The sequence below is a fragment of the Primulina tabacum genome, chromosome 15 (genome assembly GCF_025594145.1).
Source record: "Primulina tabacum isolate GXHZ01 chromosome 15, ASM2559414v2, whole genome shotgun sequence".
Classification (NCBI taxonomy): domain Eukaryota; kingdom Viridiplantae; phylum Streptophyta; class Magnoliopsida; order Lamiales; family Gesneriaceae; genus Primulina; species Primulina tabacum.
Window position 1 is genome coordinate 14,063,426 of NC_134564.1, and position 21,074 is coordinate 14,084,499.

Below are 21,074 nucleotides of genomic sequence, written 5' to 3' on the forward strand. Positions count from 1 at the left end.
TTAATTTCCGCTTATTGCTAAACTAGTTCCCAAATTCCTTAGCATTTGCACAAATAAATTCTTAATTTCCTCAAAAATCATCCTAATTGGTTCTTAATTTCAAAAATCCTACGATTAACCCATAAGTTCTTGGCATTCTTAATTTCCTGCTACGAGTTTCCCATAACATAATTTCGATAATTTTAAACTTATTTACCCAAAAATCAATTCTCAGAATCAATCTTTCCTTTCATCAAAACTTAAAATCCTAATTTATACATTTTCTTACTCCCAAAGTCGTTACAAATCCTCGAATCATTATTACTTATGAGTAATTCCCAAAAATTAATTCAACTAGTAACCACGAATCATAAATATATTTTTAGAAAATCTACATGTTCCAAAAGAATTCATAATATTCATGATTAACTTATAGCCCAAAAAGTAAAACGTCAATACTAAAACCCAAAAATAAACATAGTCTAATTCCACCACAAAACCAACATGCGTTAAAATCAAATAATTTTTCATTTCATATCGTATCACATATAAAAAAATTCCATAGCATATAAATCATATATTATCATGAAGCTATTAAACATGTGACGTGAACATATAATTCATGTAGTCATGCAGGTGACAACATATAAATCATATAAAGCATGTAAAAACTTACAACTTTGAGGCTTGATGACTGATCTTCCCGGCGCTGATGGTGGCACAACCCTTTACAGGACCTTTGCTTTGATACCAACTGAAACGTCTGCCCTTTTTATTGCTTTAAAAGTACTAAATTTTTTTTTTTTAAAAAAAACTCAATTTTTGGCCATGACAAATAACACATGAAAATAAAATATTTTACCCTTTAAAATAAAATCTCAACCAACTAGCATTTTAAAAATCAAGTGCAATAGTCATAAAATGAAATCGTCAACTGTTTTACAAACCCTAAAAAACAATAAGTTTGAAAAGTATAGCCCATACTAAACCTCTCAAAAATCCCTCAAAAAGCATAGTCTTAAAATATTTAACATAAATCATGAGTCATAAGTCGTAAATGCGGAAAAGTAGAAGCGCTTGGTCCTCGGGTTGTGTGCACCTTCAGTCCAATCATATCATCCGTCAAGTCCTCCCTCAAACTCACGTGCATCCATAACACCTAGTGAGTCTAAAGACTCAACACACCATCATCTTTATAGCAAGTAATACGTAATACAGTCAACATATAACAGTGAAAAATACTTGTACTTAAAATATCGTTTTCATGGAGATGCATAAACTTCAAACAAGAACATTTTCGTAAACCTTTTATGATGCATGAACTTTAAATAGAAACATTTTCATAATGATGCATCAACTTTAAGCATAAACATTTTCATGACATGCATAACATAAACTTTAACATTTTCCTTTCTTTTTCCTCAACATGACATGACATAAAATCTTTTTAACATGATCATAAACATTTTCCTTATCATTTTCCTTTGTTGAATTCAGATCGTTAATTGTGACTTTCCTCAAACCTCAAAAAGTCGATGGATCCATCTACATGTAACCACAGTACTGGACGGCGGGGGACACCAGCAACACTCTCACCGGTCAACTGGGCCCTGGCCTATCCTCATCGAATAGAAATACGATCGTCGAGGCTCCCTCTGGGGCCTTCTCCTATAAATGGGCTCCCTCTGGGGCATTCTCCCCTCACGATATTCCCATTCTTACCTCAAACCTCATATCCTCATAACCTCATATTCGCAATAATGAAAACACGTTCGTCGGGCTCCCACTAGGACCGTCACCCTCACGATATCTCCAATATTAGCGAATTAGTCACAAACACTTCACTTCCTTCAACGTTTTACATTCTCATCACTTTATAAAATTGTGCATAACATATATTTTTATTTTTGAAACCAAGCATGCAGCATGTCTTTTAAATGTCAACCTTAAATCATAAAAATCCCATAGATATCTAAAAATCATAATTTAATCATGAACATTTCATAAACATTTAAAATGACATTTTAACCTCAAAACGTTTAAAATGACATTTTGACATCTTAAATGATAAACATATAAAATTCCATAAATACTTAAAATAGCATTTTAACATATAAAATCCCATAACGTTTAAAATATCATTTTAACATAAAAAAATTTCATAAACATCCATAACTATAGAAAATAATCATATTAGCACATAAAACAGCATTCAGGGCATTGCCATGAAGTTTACTAATTTTTAGGTGTAAAAAGACCATTTTACCATTGGACGTAAAATTTCCCGTTTTTGACATTTTTTTAATTCATTGACTCTAACATGTCCCAAATAATTATTTAAGCCTACATGAATTTTTTCATATTTTTATTTAGCCTAAATCGAGGACTTTTAAATTAATCTTTAAATAAGACGAATTACTGCGTTTTAATCTTAAATTAAAACAAACCTTAATATAAAATTCCCAAATTAAAAATTTAGACTTATAATAATTATTTAAGCTTAAACCTAATTTTTCATAATTTTATAATACTTAAAACTAGGCGTTTCAATTAACTCGTTAATTAGCGTTTCGTGCGCCGATTAAATCCAAAACTAGTTATTTGATCCCAAATTTTTAACATAACAATTTTAGTATTTATTCTACCCTTAGGAGCCATGAACCACATCCGTGGACCCATGGTTCAATTTTTAGCCTTTTAATTTTTGTTTTCGATACCTTATAAAACACACCGAGCCATCTTCTAATTTACCCGAGCCACGCCCGAGCCACCTTGAGCCAAAACTTAGCCAACCTATCTAGGGACCCTACTGTGAAAGCCCAGCCCGAAAAACAAGACCTGGCCCGCTCAAAAGCCTCCTAGAAACCGACCCAAATTCTGCCCTTGTGTGTGCGTGACTCCATTCTCATCCCTAAGACTCCTAGCCAACTAGGACACCTCCAGCCCTTAACCACCTAACCCCTCATGACCCTCACCTTCCCTGTACCACGCCTAGACCAAGCCCAAACCAACCCTTACACTGGAACCCCAAGCCCGAAGCTCCTGGATCAGAAGCACTACCTGCGCGCCCCTTGCTGTCATACGGTCCTACTGTCTTGTTCCAGCCAGCATCGAGCCAGCCGCACCAGTCCCTATGCCGACCACTTCCCCTCATCCTAGGACCCTGATGGACCACCTAGCTCGCGCCCAGACCAAGCCGTGGCCCCTGGAACTCTCGGCCCCCTTCCCAAAATCCTGCAGCGTGAAGTCTCCCCTCACGCTAGGACTCTTCCAGCCCACCTAGCGTGAGTCCTAGCCACCCTAGGACCCAACCCAGCCCTAGACTGAGAACTCCCCTAACCTTGGACGAGCCCTGCTCGAGCCCCTAAGCCCCATGCATCAAACCGTACCCATGAAGACACAAACTCTCGGCCCTTCTTGGCTAATCCAATCCTATAGTTCCCGCTTTCGTGTTCTTGTTCGTGCAATGTATTGGTGATGTTCTAGGACCCTATACCCGTGTAAAAAAATGCCTGAATGTGTCCTAGACATGGCAGCCCCTTTTTTTCATAAAAACTTTAAGAATTTGCATCAAATTATCATGTTTTCAGAAGTACATGCAATAATTCGAAATTTCTGAAAAAATAAACCATGTTATTCATGCATACAATAATTAAAACAATAATATGATATGATGGATGAGAAAATGAGATGTATGGCGTGCCTTTGAGTAATTTACGCACGAATAAACGTTGACGACGAAGAACGGGACGCAACTTTGGCTTGTTCTAACTTGCACCCTTCGAAAATCTCTTCTAAAGTGTGAGTGTGTGTGCCGTGAGGTTTAAGAGAGGGGTGGGGAGAGTTTTCAGATTTTGAAAGAGTGGGAGGCGTGAGTTGTGATGCTAGGTGTAGGGTTTTTAACCTATTATATGCTACATAATTCAACTAATTAAGGCTTAGGCCTTTTAAGCCTTCTAGTTAAGCCCATTAGTTTAATTAGGATTTAAATAAAATATAAACAAAGTTTTTGTTTAAATAAATTTGTGAATTTATTAGCCGGGTTGCCAAAAAACTCGTATTTTAGTTGAAAACCCAAAACCGATAAAATATACGTCCCGGCGTATAAAATCATTTTAAAACCCCTTATTTTCAAAAATCCTAAAAAGCATCAACCATATTTTAAATAATTAAAAATAATTATTTAATAAAAACATTTTACGTTTTTCAGCCCTCGGTCCCCGTTACTCGATCGTCACTTGAATATCCCTTAAAAATACATTTTAATGCAACCATCTCGAAAAATATATTTTAAACATGCAATATGCACAACATAATTAATTAATGCAATTAAAACATTTAAATAAAATACATGAGCATTTAATAATTCAAATACATGTGGTTCGTGTGGACCTTTAAATTTTTTGGGCGTTACATATCTGTTCAGGGACGACGCTTCTTTATGGTGGGAAGGAGCCGAGCATGGTGTTAACCTTGCTACAATTACTTGGGCACAATTTAAAACGATATTCTACAAGAAATATTTTACTGCTGATGTTAGAGAGCGATTAAAGAGGGAATTTATGACTCTCCGTCAGGGAGACGCTACTGTTGCTGAATTTGTGAAGATATTTGATAGGGATTGTCACTTTGTACCCCTTATTGCCAGGAATGCTGAAGAGAAGCTGAGACACTTCATGGATGGTCTACGACCCACTATAAGCAATAATGTTATGATGATGTGTCCTATGAATTATGCTACTGCCATCACTTATGCATTTCAGTCTGAGCAATCCTTGAAGGACATTGAGTTACAGCGCAAGAGGCAACAACATCAGAATGATAATTAGCCAAACAAGAAGCCATATGCGGGTCCTCCTAGACCTCAAGGGCCTCAAAAACCCCAAGGTCAAGTCAAGAAGCAAGCACCGCAAAAGCCACAAAATCCTGCAGCACCGAAGCCTGCTGATAAACAACATTGCAAGGAGTGCAATTGCTTTCATTTTGGCAAGTGCATGTGGGGATCTTATAAATGCTTTATCTGCAAGGAAGAAGGGCATAAGGCTGCTGAATGTCCGAAGAAGAAAGCACCTACTGTTGGGAGAGCTTATGTGATGAATGCCTGAGGAGGAGGCAGACACTACGCTTATCACGGGTAACCTAGTCATTTGACATTTTTATATTGCTTATTATTGCATGAAATGTTAAATTGGTTATCATGATGGAATTGGAAACAAGATTAAATCTAGTGGAAATTAGGTTGCATGTTTTACCTTAGTTGGATTTTAAGATATGATTTTAGAACCACCGAAATTGGTATTGAAATTTTGTGCCTTAGTTTATGTGAATGATGTAATATTCCAATAAAAGTTTTAGGGCCAAATTAAAGGAAAATCTTAATTAAGAAATTTATAGGAGTTTCGAATTTTATTGAGGGGTCATTATGCAATTTTTGAAATTTTAAGGGTCTAAAGTGTAATTTTTTATAATTAAGAGACCAAAATGTAATTAATCGAAAGATAAGGGACCTAAGTGCAATTTCTGAAATCTTAAGGACCACAAAACCAATTTTAAAAACTTAAGGGATTAAAATAAAAATTTCCGAAAATATAAGGATTAAATTGCAATAATTCGAAAATTTGGGGACTAAAATGCAAATTTCAAAAAATTTAAGGGTTAAAATGCAGTTTTTCAAGAAATGCTCAAGTTCAACGCGCATTCTTCACATAACTTTGGTAAATTAATGATAAAAATTCTTTAAGCTTCAACACGAAAAGATTTAAAAGACATTTTCGCCGCAGGAATGATTAACATTCAGGGGGTAGCTACCTATGCATTACTAGATTCAGGAGCTACACATTCATTCATATCTGAAACCTTCATCAAAAGACTGAATATTACTCCTCAATATGTGGGTTTGGGTTTCAAAGTTTCTATTCCATCTGGGGATCAAATGCTCACCTCTAAAATTGTCAAGAATCTGGAGCTTCGTTTATGCAAAGATGTGGTTCGGGCAGATCTTATCGCGCTTCATATGCCTGAATTTGATATTATACTCGATATGGATTGGTTATCAGCGAATGGAGTTTCGATTGATTTTCATCAGAGATCAGTGTCTATTAGGCCACCTAGTGGTAAATCTTTTATCTTTGAGACGGCGAGAAACAAGCAAATGCCGCACATTATCTCTTGTCTATGTGCGAGGAAGCTTATTAAGCATGGATGCCAAGCTTTTCTAGCATGCGTCACTACCACACATGCTCCTATCAGTCAGAAATTGGAGGATGTTGATATTGTCAGAGATTTTCCTAGCGTCTTTCCCAAAGACGTTTATGGTATTCCACCTGATCGTGAAGTAGAATTCTGTATTGATCTAATGCCTGGCACTGTTCCTATATCTAAAGCACCTTATCGTCTAACACCTGCTGAAATGAAAGAATTAAAAGATCAAATCCAAGAATTGCTAGACCAGGGTTTTATTCGCCCTAGTTATTCTCCATGGGGCGCACTTGTATTATTTGTGAAGAAGAAAGATGGTAGTATCCGTCTTTACATTGATTATCGAGAGCTTAATAGGGTCACTATGAAGAATAAATATCCACTGCCAAGAATTGAAGATTTATTAGATCAGTTGAAAGGAGCATCAATATTTTCTAAGATTGATATTCGTTCTAGATACAATCAGTTGAAAGTTAAAGAGTCGGATGTTCACTAGACAACATTTCGTACGAGATATGGGCACTATGAGTTTATGGTCATGCTATTCGGGCTGACCAATGCGCCACCGATCTTCATGGATCTTATGAATCGCGTATTTCAACCGTATCTGGATCAGTTTATTATAGTCTTCATTGATGATATTTTGATCTATTACAAGAATAATGAGGTGCATAGTCGTCATTTGAGGACAGCACTGCAAGCACTACAAGATAGAAAGTTATATGCAAAATTCAGTAAATGCGAGTTTTGGCTTGATGGAGTGGAATTCTTAGGCCACATCATTTCCAGTGGGGGAGTGGAAGTCGATCCAAGTAAATTTGAGGCAGTGAAAGAGTGGCCAATACCAAAGAGTGTTACCGAGATTCGCAGTTTCTTGGGACTAGCTAGCTATTATCGCAAATTCATCAAGGGATTATCATCTATTGCAGTACTTTTGACATCCTTGACTAAGAAGAATGTAAAGTTTATTTGGGGATCCGAGTGTCAAGACATTTTCGATAAGTTAAAACAAGCATTGATTTCAGCGCCAGTATTATGTATTCCATCGGGGCAAGGAGAGTATGTTTTTTATACCGACGCTTCTAAACATGGTTTGGGCGCAGTTCTGATGTAAAACAACCGAGTTATAGCCTATGCGTTGAGACAGTTGAAAATTCACGAGAAAAACTACCCTACTCATGATCTTGAGCTTGTAGCAGTAGTTTTTGCATTGAAGATTTGGAGACACTACCTTTATGGGGAGAAGTGCAAAATATTCACCAATCATAAAAGCCTGAAATACTTCTTCACCCAAAAGGAATTGAATATGAGACATTGTAGATGGCTTGAGTCAGTAAAGGACTACGACTGTGAGATTATCTATTATCCGGGGAAAGCTAATGTTGTGACAGATGCATTGAGTAGAAAAGCAGCAGTTATCACTCAATTATCACTCCAAAGACCGTTGCAGTCAGAGATACAGCGGTTTGATCTTACAGTCTATACTAGGGGCGAGGCCCCTAATCTTGCCACATTATCAGTACAGCCGACCTTGAGAGATAGAATTCGTGATGGGCAGTCTACTGATGAGCAGTTACAAAAGTGGAGAGCTAGAGATGAAGCCAAGGTCCGGAAGTTATATTCTGAGGTGGATGGTATAGTTCGATACCGGGATCGTTTATGGGTTCCTAGCACGAAGATGTACAAAGATTTGCAGTTATTGTATTGGTGGCCAGGCATGAAGATGTACATTTTGAGATTTGTATCCGAGTGTTTGACTTGCCAGCAAGTTAAAGCAGAGCATCAAAGAGCAGCAGGAAAACTTAAGCCACTTCTTATTCTCGAGTGGAAATGGGAAAACATCACTATGTACTTTGTTGTGGGATTGCCAAAGACTATTAAGGGATATGATGCTATATGGGTGATAGTCGATCGTTTTATGAAATCAGCACATTTTCTACCTATCAAGATGAACTTCACCATGATTCAGTATGCAGAGTTATATATTCGAGAGATAGTTCGTCTGCATGGGATTTCTGTATCTATTGTTTCTGCAGAGATCCGAGATTCACGTCATCTTTTTGGAAGAGTCTGCATGCAGCGATGGGGACCAAGTTATTATTTAGTACGGCATTCCATCCTCAAACCGATGGTCAGTCCGAAAGAGTTATACAAATTTTGGAAGATCTACTGCGAGCATGTGTTATCGATTTTCAAGGCAGTTGGGAACCAAAATTACCTCTAGTGGAGTTCATCTACAATAATAGATACCAATCATCAATATAAATGGCTCCTTTCGAGGCACTTTATGGAAAGAAATGTAGATCTCCTATTCATTGGGACGAGGTTGGGGAAAGAAGAGAAATTGGTCCGGATGTAATTGAAGAGACCACCGAGCTTGTAACCAAGATCCGTGAAAGAATGAAAACTGCACAAAGTCGACAGAAAGGTTATGCTGACAAGAGACGAACGGACTTAGAGTTTGCAGTGGACGACCATGTATTTGTGAAAATAGCACCTATGAAAGGTGTTATGCGCTTTGGCAAGAAAGGCAAGCTTAGTCCGAGATTCATTGATCCATTTGAGATATTGGAGAGGGTTGGGACACTAGCTTATAGAGTGACGTTGTCAACGATGCTTTCTGGAGTTCACAATGTGTTCCATATTTCGATGCTGCGGAAGTACATGTCGAATCCATCACATGTACTAAATTATGAACCACTTCAATTAACTCCAAATATGACTTATGAGGAAAGACCTGTCCAAATCTTTGGAAGGCAAGAAAGAAGACTCGGAAACAAAGTCATTCCAATGGTCAAAGTCAAGTGGCTGAATCACTTGGAAGAAGAAGCTACTTGGGAAACCGAGAGGGACTTCAGGAGTCGCTATCCTGAATTGTTCGGTAAGTTCTAATTTCGAGGACGAAATTTTATTTAAGGGGGGAGGAATTGTAAGGTCCAAAATTAAGACGACGTAATCCAACTGAATGCAAATCTAGGAAATATGAAAAATAAGTAATTAGTTGAATTAATTTCTTAATTGATTATGTGACATGCATGATTATATGTTAAATAGGATTTAATTGTCATTATGCATAAAACTGTATTTTTAAAGGATTATTCAAGTTGCGATCAAGGAGCGGAGACCGAGGGCTGAAAAACGTAAACTGTTTTTATTAAATAATTGTTTTTAATTATTTAAAATATGGGTGATGGTTTTTCATATTTTTGAAAATAAGGAGTTTTGAGGCGATTTTGTAGGCCGGGACGTAAATTTTATCGGTGCTAGTTTTTCACCAAAAATGCGAACTTTTTGGCAACCCGGCTATTAAATTCACAAACTTATTTTTATCAAAATTATTTTAATTAAATCCTAATCAAGTACTGGTGGGCCTAAACTTATGCTTAATAGGACTAAAGCCTTGTTAGGAAATAATTAATATATAATATTGTAATCACACCTACATTTTTTCTACACGCCACTTTCTGAATTTTTCTCTCCCAAAACCACTCAAAGTACACGGCTCACACACACATAAATTTGAAGAGGAAAATTCGAAAAAGCTTCAAGGATTTCTACCCAAGGTCTTACCCCGTTCTTCGCAAATCATCAAAGAATAATCACGCAAAGGCACACATACTTATTTCCTTCAAAACATCATCACAACATAGTATATTTTTATGCATGAAAAAAATATGGAAAACAAGTGACACTTTTGATGATTTTCGTTTTTGCACATAACATGAGATTTCAAGCATGGTTTTTGATTCCGAATTCATGGTATATTGTTTTAAGAGGGCTTCCATGATTAGGACACAATCAAGTATTGTTTTACATGAGTTTAGAGTCCTAGAATAAGCCACAAACGCTGCACAAAATCGAAAGACACAAGCTGGTGCACAAAGTTGCAGTCATAGAGTCATGGTTTGGTTTTGGGTCTCCATGGCTTGGCTTGGTCTTGGCTTAGTTCCAGGGCTAGCCAGGGCCATGGGGGAGTCAAGGGTAGAGTTCTAGCCATGATAGGACTCGAGTCATGGGCTGGGGAAGGAGTCCTAGCTTGCTAGGACTCCCACCCGAGAGTTGGGAAGCATCGCGCACAGGGTTCAGCACTTGCGCAGGGCTAAGGGGCTCGGTCTGGGGACTTCGGGCTGCACTAGGGTGTGACCTTATGGTCCTAGGTTAGTGCACAACATGATGGTTTAGGGGTGGCTCGGTCGGCTAGGGTCCTAAGAACTAAAACATAAGGATCATGCACATGGGGTTTCTCGGCCAGCTTAGGTGTTTAGTTGGGGAGCTTTGGTTTGAGTCTAGAGGCTTGGTCCATTGATTCCAAGGGTTCAAGAGGGTGTACTAATGGGTTGGTCAGGGTCTGGACAACCATGGTTTGAGGGTGGCTCGAGAAAATCGAAAGATGGCTCAGGGTGCACTTTCAAGGGTCAAGTTAGGGTTTTTAGAATGAAAATAAATCGAAACACGGCTCACGGGGGTTGAATTGTTGTTCACGAGGGCTAAAATAATATAAAAAGACTAAGTTTTAAATTTAGGAATTTTATATTAAAGTTTGGGATTTTTTCGGAATTAAAACGCCTTCAAAACGTCTAATTACGAATTAATTAAAAAGACTAGTATTTAAGCTAAATAAAATTTTTGGAAATTTAATTTAGGCTTAAATAATTATTTGGGACATGTTAGAGTCAATGGAATCAAGAAAAAGTCAAAAACGAGAGTTTTTACGTCCAGGGGTAAAACGGTCTTTTTACACCTAGAAATTAGTAAACGTCATGGTAGTGTCTTAAATGCTGTTTCATATGATAATATGATTATTTTCAATGATTATGAATGTTTATGAATTTTTATATGTTAAATTATGATTTTTAAATGTTTATGATTTTTGTGATTTAATTATGGACATTTAAAAGACATGTTGTATGTTTGGTTTCAAAATAAAATGATATTATTATGCATGTTTTTATTAAGTGAAGAAAATACGAAATGCTGAAGGACGTGAAGGGATTGTGACTAATACGATGATATGTTGGAGATATCATCAGGGTTATGGTCCCAGTGGTAGCCCGACGATCGTAATTCCTTGGATACGGATATGAACACGAATACGATGATAAGTTAATACGTAAGGCCAAGGCTCAGTTGACTGGTGAGAGTTTCGCTAGTGTCCCTGTCGCCCAGTACTGTGTTTACATGTAGATGGATCTATCGCCCAACACATATACGAACACGAAAGTCACAATCAACGATCTGAATTCAACAAAGCACGAATATGAACTGGAATATGTATATGTTGAGGACGATATGGACATATTTGTGGTAATATGAAAATGGTTATGAAAATGTTTAAGTTAAAGTTTATGCATTATTACGAAAAATGTTATTTTAAGTACAAGTAATTTTCACTGTTGCATGTGAATTGTATTACGTATTACTTTTTATCAATAATATGATGTGTTGAGTCTTTAGAATCACTAGATGTGATTGATGCAAATGGGTATGATCATAATGTTGAGAGAGGCTTGGATGCCTGATTTAACTGGACTGGACGTGCACATAACCCGAGGACCAGCGTTTCTATGTTCCGCATTTAAGTTTATGAATTACACTAAAGATTTTACGACTATTTATTTATGTTTTGAGAGATTTTGAGAGGTTTAGTATGGGCTACAATTTTCAACACTTATTACTTTTTAGGTCTGGTAAAACGATTAACGATTTCATGTTTTGACTATTTCTTTTGGATTTTTATTTACTAGTTGGATGTTTTATTTTAAAATGGTGCAATGCATTTTCAAAGTATTTATATATGTATATGTATTGGCCAAAATCTTGAGAGCTTTTAAAAAAAAATTCTAGTACTTTTCAAGAAAACGAATAGCAGACGTTTCATCTTTCCTCATACGACAGATCTGAAGCAAGCTGCAACAGCTCATAGCTCAAAATATGCGAAGGATTCGCTAAGTATTTCATCAGCATCGAGACGTGGAACACATTGTGTACACCGGCCAGATTTGGCGGTAGGGCTACACGATAAGCTAGTGTCCCAACTCTGTCAAGAATCTCGAACGGTCCAATAAATCTCGGACTAAGCTTACCTCTCTTCCCAAACCTCATAACACCCTTCATAGGTGCTATCTTTACGAAAACGTGATCGCCTACGGCAAACTCAAGGTCCCTTCTCCTCTTGTTAGCATAACTCTTTTGACGACTCTGGGTGGTTTTCATCCTGTCTAGGATCTTGACCACCACATCTGCAGTCTGCTGAACAATCTCTGGACCAAGTTCTGATCTCTCACTGACTTCATCCCAATGAATCGACGATCTGCACTTCCTCCCATACAATGTCTTGTAGGGATCCATACCTATAGATGATTGGAAATTGTTGTTGTAGGTAAACTCCACAAGAGGTAGCTTCGATTCCCAATTCCCATGGAAGTCAATCACACAGGCTCGCAAAAAATCTTCCAAAATCCGAATCACACGCTCAGACTGGCTATCTGTCTGAGGGTGGAAAGCTGTACTGAATAGAAACTTCGTCCCCATGGCTGCGTGCAAACTCTTCCAAAAGGACGATGTGAACCTCGGGTCCCTGTCGAACACAATAGAAACTGGGATTCCATACAATCGAACTATCTCCCTGATATAGAGCTCCGCATACTGCGTCATGGAGAAAGTCTTCTTCACTGGCAAGAAGTGTGCCGAGTTAGTAAGTCGATCCACTATAACCCAAATGGCATTGGATCCTCTGACTGACCTCACCAAACCAACAACGAAGTCCATGGTGATATTCTCCCACTTCCACTCGGGGATAGGGAGTGGCTTAAACATCCATGCTGATCTCTGATGCTCTGCCTTCACCTGCTGACAGGTAAAATATTCAGACACAAATCGACGGATGTCTCTCTTCATACCTGGCCACCAATACAGAATCTGTGAATCCTTGTACATCTTGGTACCTCCTGGATGAATGGAATACGGAGATGCATGTGCCTCTGTCAGAATATCCTCTCTGATCGAATCAGCACTAGGCACCCACATCCTTCCTATGTACCTCACAATACCATCGGACACTGTGTAGAGTACACTGCCCTTGGCTTCATCCTTCAGTATCCATTTCTGCAACTGTTTATCTGAAGACTAACCTCTACGGATCTGGTCTAGCAAAGAATATTGGACTATCAGAATTTAGCATTCTTTTTAGTCAATGAAGTGAGTGGCACTGCAATCGAAGAAAATCCCTGAATTAATTTTCTGTAGTAGCCTGATAGTACCCAAATGCCGACGGTGCTCCTCAAGGCTCTTCGAGTAAATGAGAATGTCGTCAATGAACACTATGATGAACTGATCTAGGTAAGGCTAGAATACTCGATTCATAAGGTCCATAAAAATCTCTAGAGCATTCGTTTGTCCAAACGGCATCACTAAAAACTCGTAATGTCCATACCTGGTTCTGAAGGCTGTCTTATGAACATCTGTATCTTTTACCTTCAGCTGATGACACCCTGATCGAAGATCTATCTTAGAGAACACTGTAGCTCCCTGCAACCGATCAAACAAATTCTCGATCCTTGGAAGTGGGTATTTATTCTTGATAGTTACCTTGTTCAGTTCTCGGTAATCGATACACAGTCTCATGCTCCCCTCTTTCTTCTTTACGAAGAGTATTGGTGCACCTCATGGTGAGAAACTAGGACGAATGAATTCCTTGTCAAGAATCTCCTGAATCTGCTGTTTGAGTTCTAACATCTCAGCTTGAGCTAGTCGGTACGGTGCCTTAGAAATTGGCACAGTGCCTGGCACAAGATCAATAGCGAACTCCACTTCTCTCTCTGGTGGAAGGCCTGTGACGTCATCTGAAAAAACGTCAAGAAAATCTCTGACCACTGGCACATCAGATATCGACGAAGTGGGTACGTCAGGTGCAGAAATAATACTTGCCAAGAAAGCCTGACACCCTTTGTGAATAATTCTCCGTGCCTGAATGCAAGAGATCATGCAAGGAAAACTTCTCCATCTATCTGGCTCAAAGAGAAACTGCTCCATCCACAAAGGTCTTACCAACACTGATCTTTTCTGGAAATAAATAAAACTTTGTTCTTCGTCTGCTAGTCAATTCCCAAGATAATATCAAATTCTGGCATCGGTAACACGATTAGATCCGCATACAATAGGTGTCCTTGCAGCTCGAGATCGATGTCTCTGACCACGGTAGTAGCTAATAATTCTTCTCCTGATGGGACTGTCATTGAATGGATCACGTCGAGTCCAATAGAATTGACGTCTAGATGATTAGCGAATGTCTCCGAAATAAAAGAGTGAGTGGCCCCTGAATCTATCAAGGCCTTCGTGGCTACTCTCTTTATGAAAATATTTCCTGAGAGACGTTGGTACAACACAAAAACTTATATCCCAAAAATTCTAATCTTAACCTCAAGCACAGTAGAAATCTCTACACCCTGTCACCAAAATTACTAACTAGCACACTAATAATCCCATATTAAATCGAAACATGCATGGCAAAAATTATGCGGTGCTGAATTATAGAAATTACAAGTCAACAGGGTTGTATCTGGGTTCGCCTCCTCTGCTTGCATGGCAAACACTCTTCCCTAGGTCGGTTGCCTCCACTGCGGGCAGTCTCTCAGCATATGATCGCTGGCTCTGCACTTGAAGCATTTGCCCGATCCAAATAAACACTGTCTCGGATGCTGGCGGTTGCACTTTGGGCACACTGGGTACTCACTGGGTCTCTGAGGAGCCTTCTGTTGAGGAATAGGACCCTTGCCTTTCGGCGGTCCCTGAAATGGCCTCTTCCCCTACTGCCCCTTGAAAGGCCTCTTGAACTGGGTTCGCTGGTGCTGCTGCTGTTGAGGCGCCTGATAGGGCCTCTTGCCCTGCCTATCGCCCTCAATGTCCCTCTGGTCCTGCTCTGCCGCCACAGCTCTCGACACGGCAATTGCATAAGTCATAGGACCAGCAACTCGAACATCACGACGCAAGATCGACCGCAACCCATCCATAAAATGCCTCAGCTTCTCCCGGGCATAATTTGCAATCAGGGGCACAAAGTGACACCCCCTCTCAAACTTCATGACGAAGTCTGCCACGCTGCTGTCTGCCTGTCAGGCGGGAGCGTACTTCTTCAGTGACGCACTTGGAGTAGAAAACCTCCTTGAACCCATTCCACGTCAGTTTTTGTAAGTTCATTCACACTGACGTGCTTTCCCACCAAAGCCTGGCGTCTCCAGTCAACAAGAACATGGCGCATCTAACCTTGTCTGCATCCTGCAGCTCCATAAAAACAAAGATTACCTCGATGGACTTAATCCATCCTTCAGCTATCATCGGGTCAGTATTCCCCGAGAACCTCTTCGGATCCATCCTCTTAAACCTCTCATAGACTGCCTCTGGTCTGGGCCTCGCCCTTGTGTCTACTGCAGTCTGGTGATCCTCTCCCCATCCTGGGCTTCTCTATTCTCATCGCCTGCTTCACACACAATCCTATGTCTGGGAGGCATACTGTTCCAACATTTACCCAACACGTAAACCCAACATTCGTGAACATAATACTAATATCATAAGATGCATGTACTTTGAACTTAAACATGCACATGCTGAAATCATGACTGAATACATATTACATGAATGAGTTTAAAACTTACAAACTTGAGGTGTGACTTCGTGAGCTTCTCGCAACTGGCAGTAGGCATAACCCTTTACAAGAACACCGCTGTGATACCATCTGTAACGTACCGTACTTTTAAACTATTAAAAATTTGCGGAAAAATAAAAATTTTCTTAAATAAAAAATAAACTTTCAAATTTGCATTAAAATAACTTGCTCGTCTAAAAACATTTGCAATAAAACAACCAAAACAAAGTTTGCCAAAAGTAATAATCATTTAAATATTATAAACCACCTCGTCTCCTCAAAGTCATCCTCACTTGTATCGATCAAGTCTAGTGATTATAAAGACTCAACTTGTATAAACTGGATATAACAAGTACTACATAATAAAACCACATGCAAATTTAAAGTAGGGCTTACATACTTGAAACTTGAACGTAATAGCATAAATATACTTGTAACTTGATCGTAGTAGCATAAACGTAGACGTGCCATCATCATAAAACTTTTCATAAACATGCTTGCTTCATACATATTTGAACATACATAACCTTCATCATTTTGTGTAGAAATATGTTTCAAAGCAAGTGACCCATACATAAATGTGCCTGATCTGACTAAACCACAGTACTGGGCTGACAGGAAAAATCCACTGCCACATATATGAGATCTCCGGTCATGCTTTACCGGCTGAATTGGTCCCTGGTCATGCTTTACCGCTTTCCAATCCTGATCTAAACCCGGTCATGTTTTACCGCGGTGGAGAGGTCCTCGGCCACGTTCACTAACTTCCAAACTAATTCATAATTTGGTCACAAGACATTTAGCATATCTCAAAAACTTAAAATATTTTCTTTTGCACGTCGAACATACTTACGTGGCATTGAGAGATTCGTTGGATCTCGCTTGGGGCCACTGATGCACATACTAAAAAGAATTCGAATACCTATCATGCATAACTTAGACGTATAGTCACGCTCACACCCATAATGACAAATTTCCTTATGACGTTCTAAATCTCTCGGGACTTGACCTCGTTTAATTATCTTACTAAATCATAACATCAAACCCCAAAACAATCCCTAAAAAAAATATTTTTTTTTAATTTTTTTTAAAAGGACACATAAGGGTCCGTGTCGGGGTCTGTATAGGTGCTGGAAATTCACATTTTAATGGAAAAAGTGCACGGACGTCGTGCCAGGGTCCGGCTACGGGTCCGTGTACCTACTGGAAACGAGAACCAACGGAAAATCACTACACTTATGGCTTATTCCTCCTAACTCGATCATACGGACCGTTAACCAATGCCTCCAGACCCATCCTAGGATGCTATGACACTTATTCAAACTCAAACAAACGCCCCAAAACAACTACACATCATAAACAACGCAACCCAATCCGTGAACTCGACATTTGACACCAAAACGCATCATATGACTTCTATTGCTACCAAGTGCCTATCGATGCGATCCGACACACCAAAAGCCATACCAACGTCATACTCAACTTACTTAAACGCAGCAGCGATCACCCGTCGATCCCAAATGAAGCCTGCAACAATAAAACTTCAAGAACACATCAAGAATGCATTTTCAGAAAATCGCAGTTTGAGCAGTCCCACGAAAACAATCATAACTCACTCATTATCCAAATATTTCGAATGTACTGTCAAATCGAAGCTATCGAAAAGTTCTATGTTTTATTTGTAGAAAGTTTTTCAAGAAAATCGACCGAATAGTCGTAGTATTTAAAATAACAGTAAATTTCGAGTTTTCAGATCTAAAATCGTTTCAAAACCGATCCAACAAATTTTTGCTCAAACTTTTTACAACATACATGGATTTTTACGCACAATAAACATAAGAACATATAATATAACAAGATCGAGGCAGAAACAAAAGATTACACATGCCTTTTGATATTTAAAAATACCGTAACGACGATACCGAAGCGGGAAGTATGCGAGAGACGATCCGGGACGAACGTGGCACTATTTTCTTGATGAAAAGTGGACGAAAACATGCTAGAAAATATTCAGAGGAGGGGCGGCTGCTCTTGCACTAAGAACCCTAGGTTTTCGTTCAAAAATAAGAAATGAAACAATGAAAAAAAGAAGGGGTGAGTGCAGGTGTGTGTGTGTGTGTGTCCGAGTATGTGTGTGTAGGTGTGGTAACGTGTGTGTTATGAAATAAATTAGGGAAATGATTTGCTAATTACTCAATTAACAATGCTAATTAAAGTGCTTATTAAAATATTAATAAAAATGTTAATTCCCACTACCAAGCAAAGTCCCCTAATTTAAATAAAATACACATGTGCTAGACTTTAAAAGTTTAAAACCATAAAATCATCTAATAAATTAAATTAGATTTTTAAAATGCTAAAAAATAAATAAACCTTTTAAAATGTCCCAAACCCACTTAAAATAAAATACCACATTTTAAAAATTGTCAAAATCGTCGTCGGTCTCCTTTCCACGATCCTGCATCGAATAATCGGCTGAAACATGAAACTCAAGAAACATTTTAACGTGCATCACATAAACATAAATAATTAAAATAATGCAATTTAATAAATCACGCATCGCTAAAAATCATTTTAAACTTAAATAAATAATTTAACATTTAAATAAATGCATGGGTTTTATGTGTACTGAATTTGAGCTCTACAGTCACAACACTCGCACTGACCTTCTTATACACACAGGGTTCCTCAGGATTCTTAGTAAAACCAAACTCTTTGATTGTACTATTGAATCTGATGTTCCAATTCCTAGATGTCTACTTTAGACCATAAATAGATATCTGAAGTTTGCATACCATATGCTCACTTCCGATAGATGTAAACCCTTTAGGTTGAGACATGTGAATCTCTTCCTTAATATCCCCATTAAGAAAGGCTGTCTTGACATATATCTGCCATATCTCATAGTCATACCATGCAGCTATGGCTAGCAATATCCTTATAGATTTGAAAATTGCAACTGGAGAAAAGGTTTCCTCAAAGTCAACTCCTTGTCTTTGAGTATATCTTTTTGCAGCCAATCACGCATTAAAGGTCAATACCTTCCCTTCCACCCCAAGTTTTCTCTTGTAAATCCATTTACACCCTATGGGAAAAGTTCCCTCAGGTAGATCAAGAAGATTCCATACTTGGTTCGAATGCATGGAATTTATCTCAGATTCCATTGCTTTAAGCCACTTGGACGAATCAACATCAGATAACGCTTCCTTGAAGGTTAATGGATCACATCCGTGGTTAGGCTCATTCCCATTTTCTATCATCTCCCATTTTCTATCTAATAAAATTTCCTTATCCAAAAAGGTTGCATTCCTAGAAACAAACACATTTGTTTCTTGAGGATGATAGAAATAGTATCCAACTGAATTTCTTGGATATCCCACAAAGTAACATATAATAGATCGACTATCTAATTTATCTCTCACTTCCTGTTTCACATAAGCAGGGCATCCCCATATTATAATATAAGAATATTTGGGAGGCTTACCCATCCATATCTCATATGGTGTCTTATCAACTGCCTTTGAATGGACATTAAACAACAGTACCGCTGTCTCAAGGGCATATCCCATAAAGGAGGGCGGCAACTCCATGAACCCCATCATAGACCGAACAATGTCCATCAAAGTCCGGTTACGACGCTCCGAAACACCATTCAACTTTGGTGTATAGCAGGCGGAGTCCACTGCGAGAGAATCCCATTCTCCCTAAGATACTCTTGGAACTCGGCACTCAAGTACTCACCACCTCGATCCGATCGAAGTGACTTGATGCTTCATCCCAACTGTTTCTCAACTTCACTTCTGAATTCTTTGAACCTTTCAAAGGCTTCAGATTTGTATTTCATCAAATACACATGCCCATACCTCGAAAAGTCATCGATAAATGTGATAAAGTAGGCATGTCCATGTTTAGTGGTGATGCTAAGCGGACTGCACACATCGGTATTGATCAAATCCAATAATCCTTTAGTTTGCTCCACATGGCCCTTAAAGAGATTTTTGTTCATCTTTCCTTTCAGATAAGATTCACAAGTCGTGAGAGAATTAATATCAGACATATCAAACATGCCTAATACCACTAGCTTGTTCATCATTCTTAGGAAAATATGTCCTAATCGAGCATGCCATAATTGTGCCAAATTTAGATTATCTTGTTTTTGTTTGTTTGTTGTTGTTATTACTTGGACATTGCTTAGTGGAACATCTTTCAATTTTAAGTTATAGAGATCGTTTTCAATTTCTCCTGTACCAATCAAATATTCATTCTTGTAAATGTTGCAAACACCTTTGCTAAATAAACAAGAATATCTATCTTTATCAAGCATAGAAATGGACCAGTCTTCATACCAGATGAAGAACCCACATAAAGAACCGGCTTCTCTTTCTTGATGGTGGATTCAAACGTAACAAGCATGTTCACCAACTCCTCAAGGGTAGGCTCTAGCTTGTTCATGTTGAAATTCTCCATAAAATGATCAAATGAGCTACACAGTGACAAGAAAAACACGTCCAATGGTCAACTCCGAAGGCAACGTAAGATCCATGTCAACGAGCTTGTCCACAAGCCCAATCATCTTTAGGTCATGCTCATGAACGGAGGCCCCATCTCGCATGCGTAAAGTGATCAGTTCCTTGATGGTAGCATGCCTAAGAGGCTGTGTTTGCTCACGAAAGAGCTCCTTGAGATGCAAATGAATGTCAGCAGCACTCTTTGCATCCTCAAAACGCCTTTGCAGCTCATCATTCATAGAAGCCTGCATATAACACTTGGCTTTCAAGTCATGGTCAGGCCATTTCTTGTAAGTCTGCAATTCCTCAGGAGTGCAGCCAGCCGAAGCCTCAACAGGGGGCGACTAGTCAGTGTATATGCTATCCTTTCCGAATTCAAGACGATTTTTAGGTTTCTTAGCCAATTGACGTAATTAGGTCCACTTAAAACGTGTTTGTTGAGTATTGCAGATAACGGATTGCGAATCGAAGACATTGTCAAAATTTGTACTGAAAAGTAAAACAGATAAATGTTAATGACTATTTTAAAATATTTAGTAAGATATACAGTAAGGACTTTTACTTCATAAATTTTCGCTTTCAATGTTTTGAAATTTTTCACTACCCTCTAGTGAAAACGGGAAACTTCTTTATTCAGTAGGTACGTAAGGTCCAATTAGCAAATTATTATCCCGAATAATATCAGCCAATCATAATTCCTAAAATGTAGTTTCCAATTGCATCTCCATGCAACCCTTTACGTAAACTTT

The 21,074-nt window shown here is 38.5% G+C and overlaps 1 pseudogene; it reads right to left on the minus strand.

Moving 5' to 3' along the window:
* Positions 1-19,077, minus strand: part of LOC142525893 (uncharacterized) — a 42,600-nt pseudogene extending 23,523 nt beyond the window's left edge.
* Positions 19,078-21,074: the final 1,997 nt, after the last annotated feature.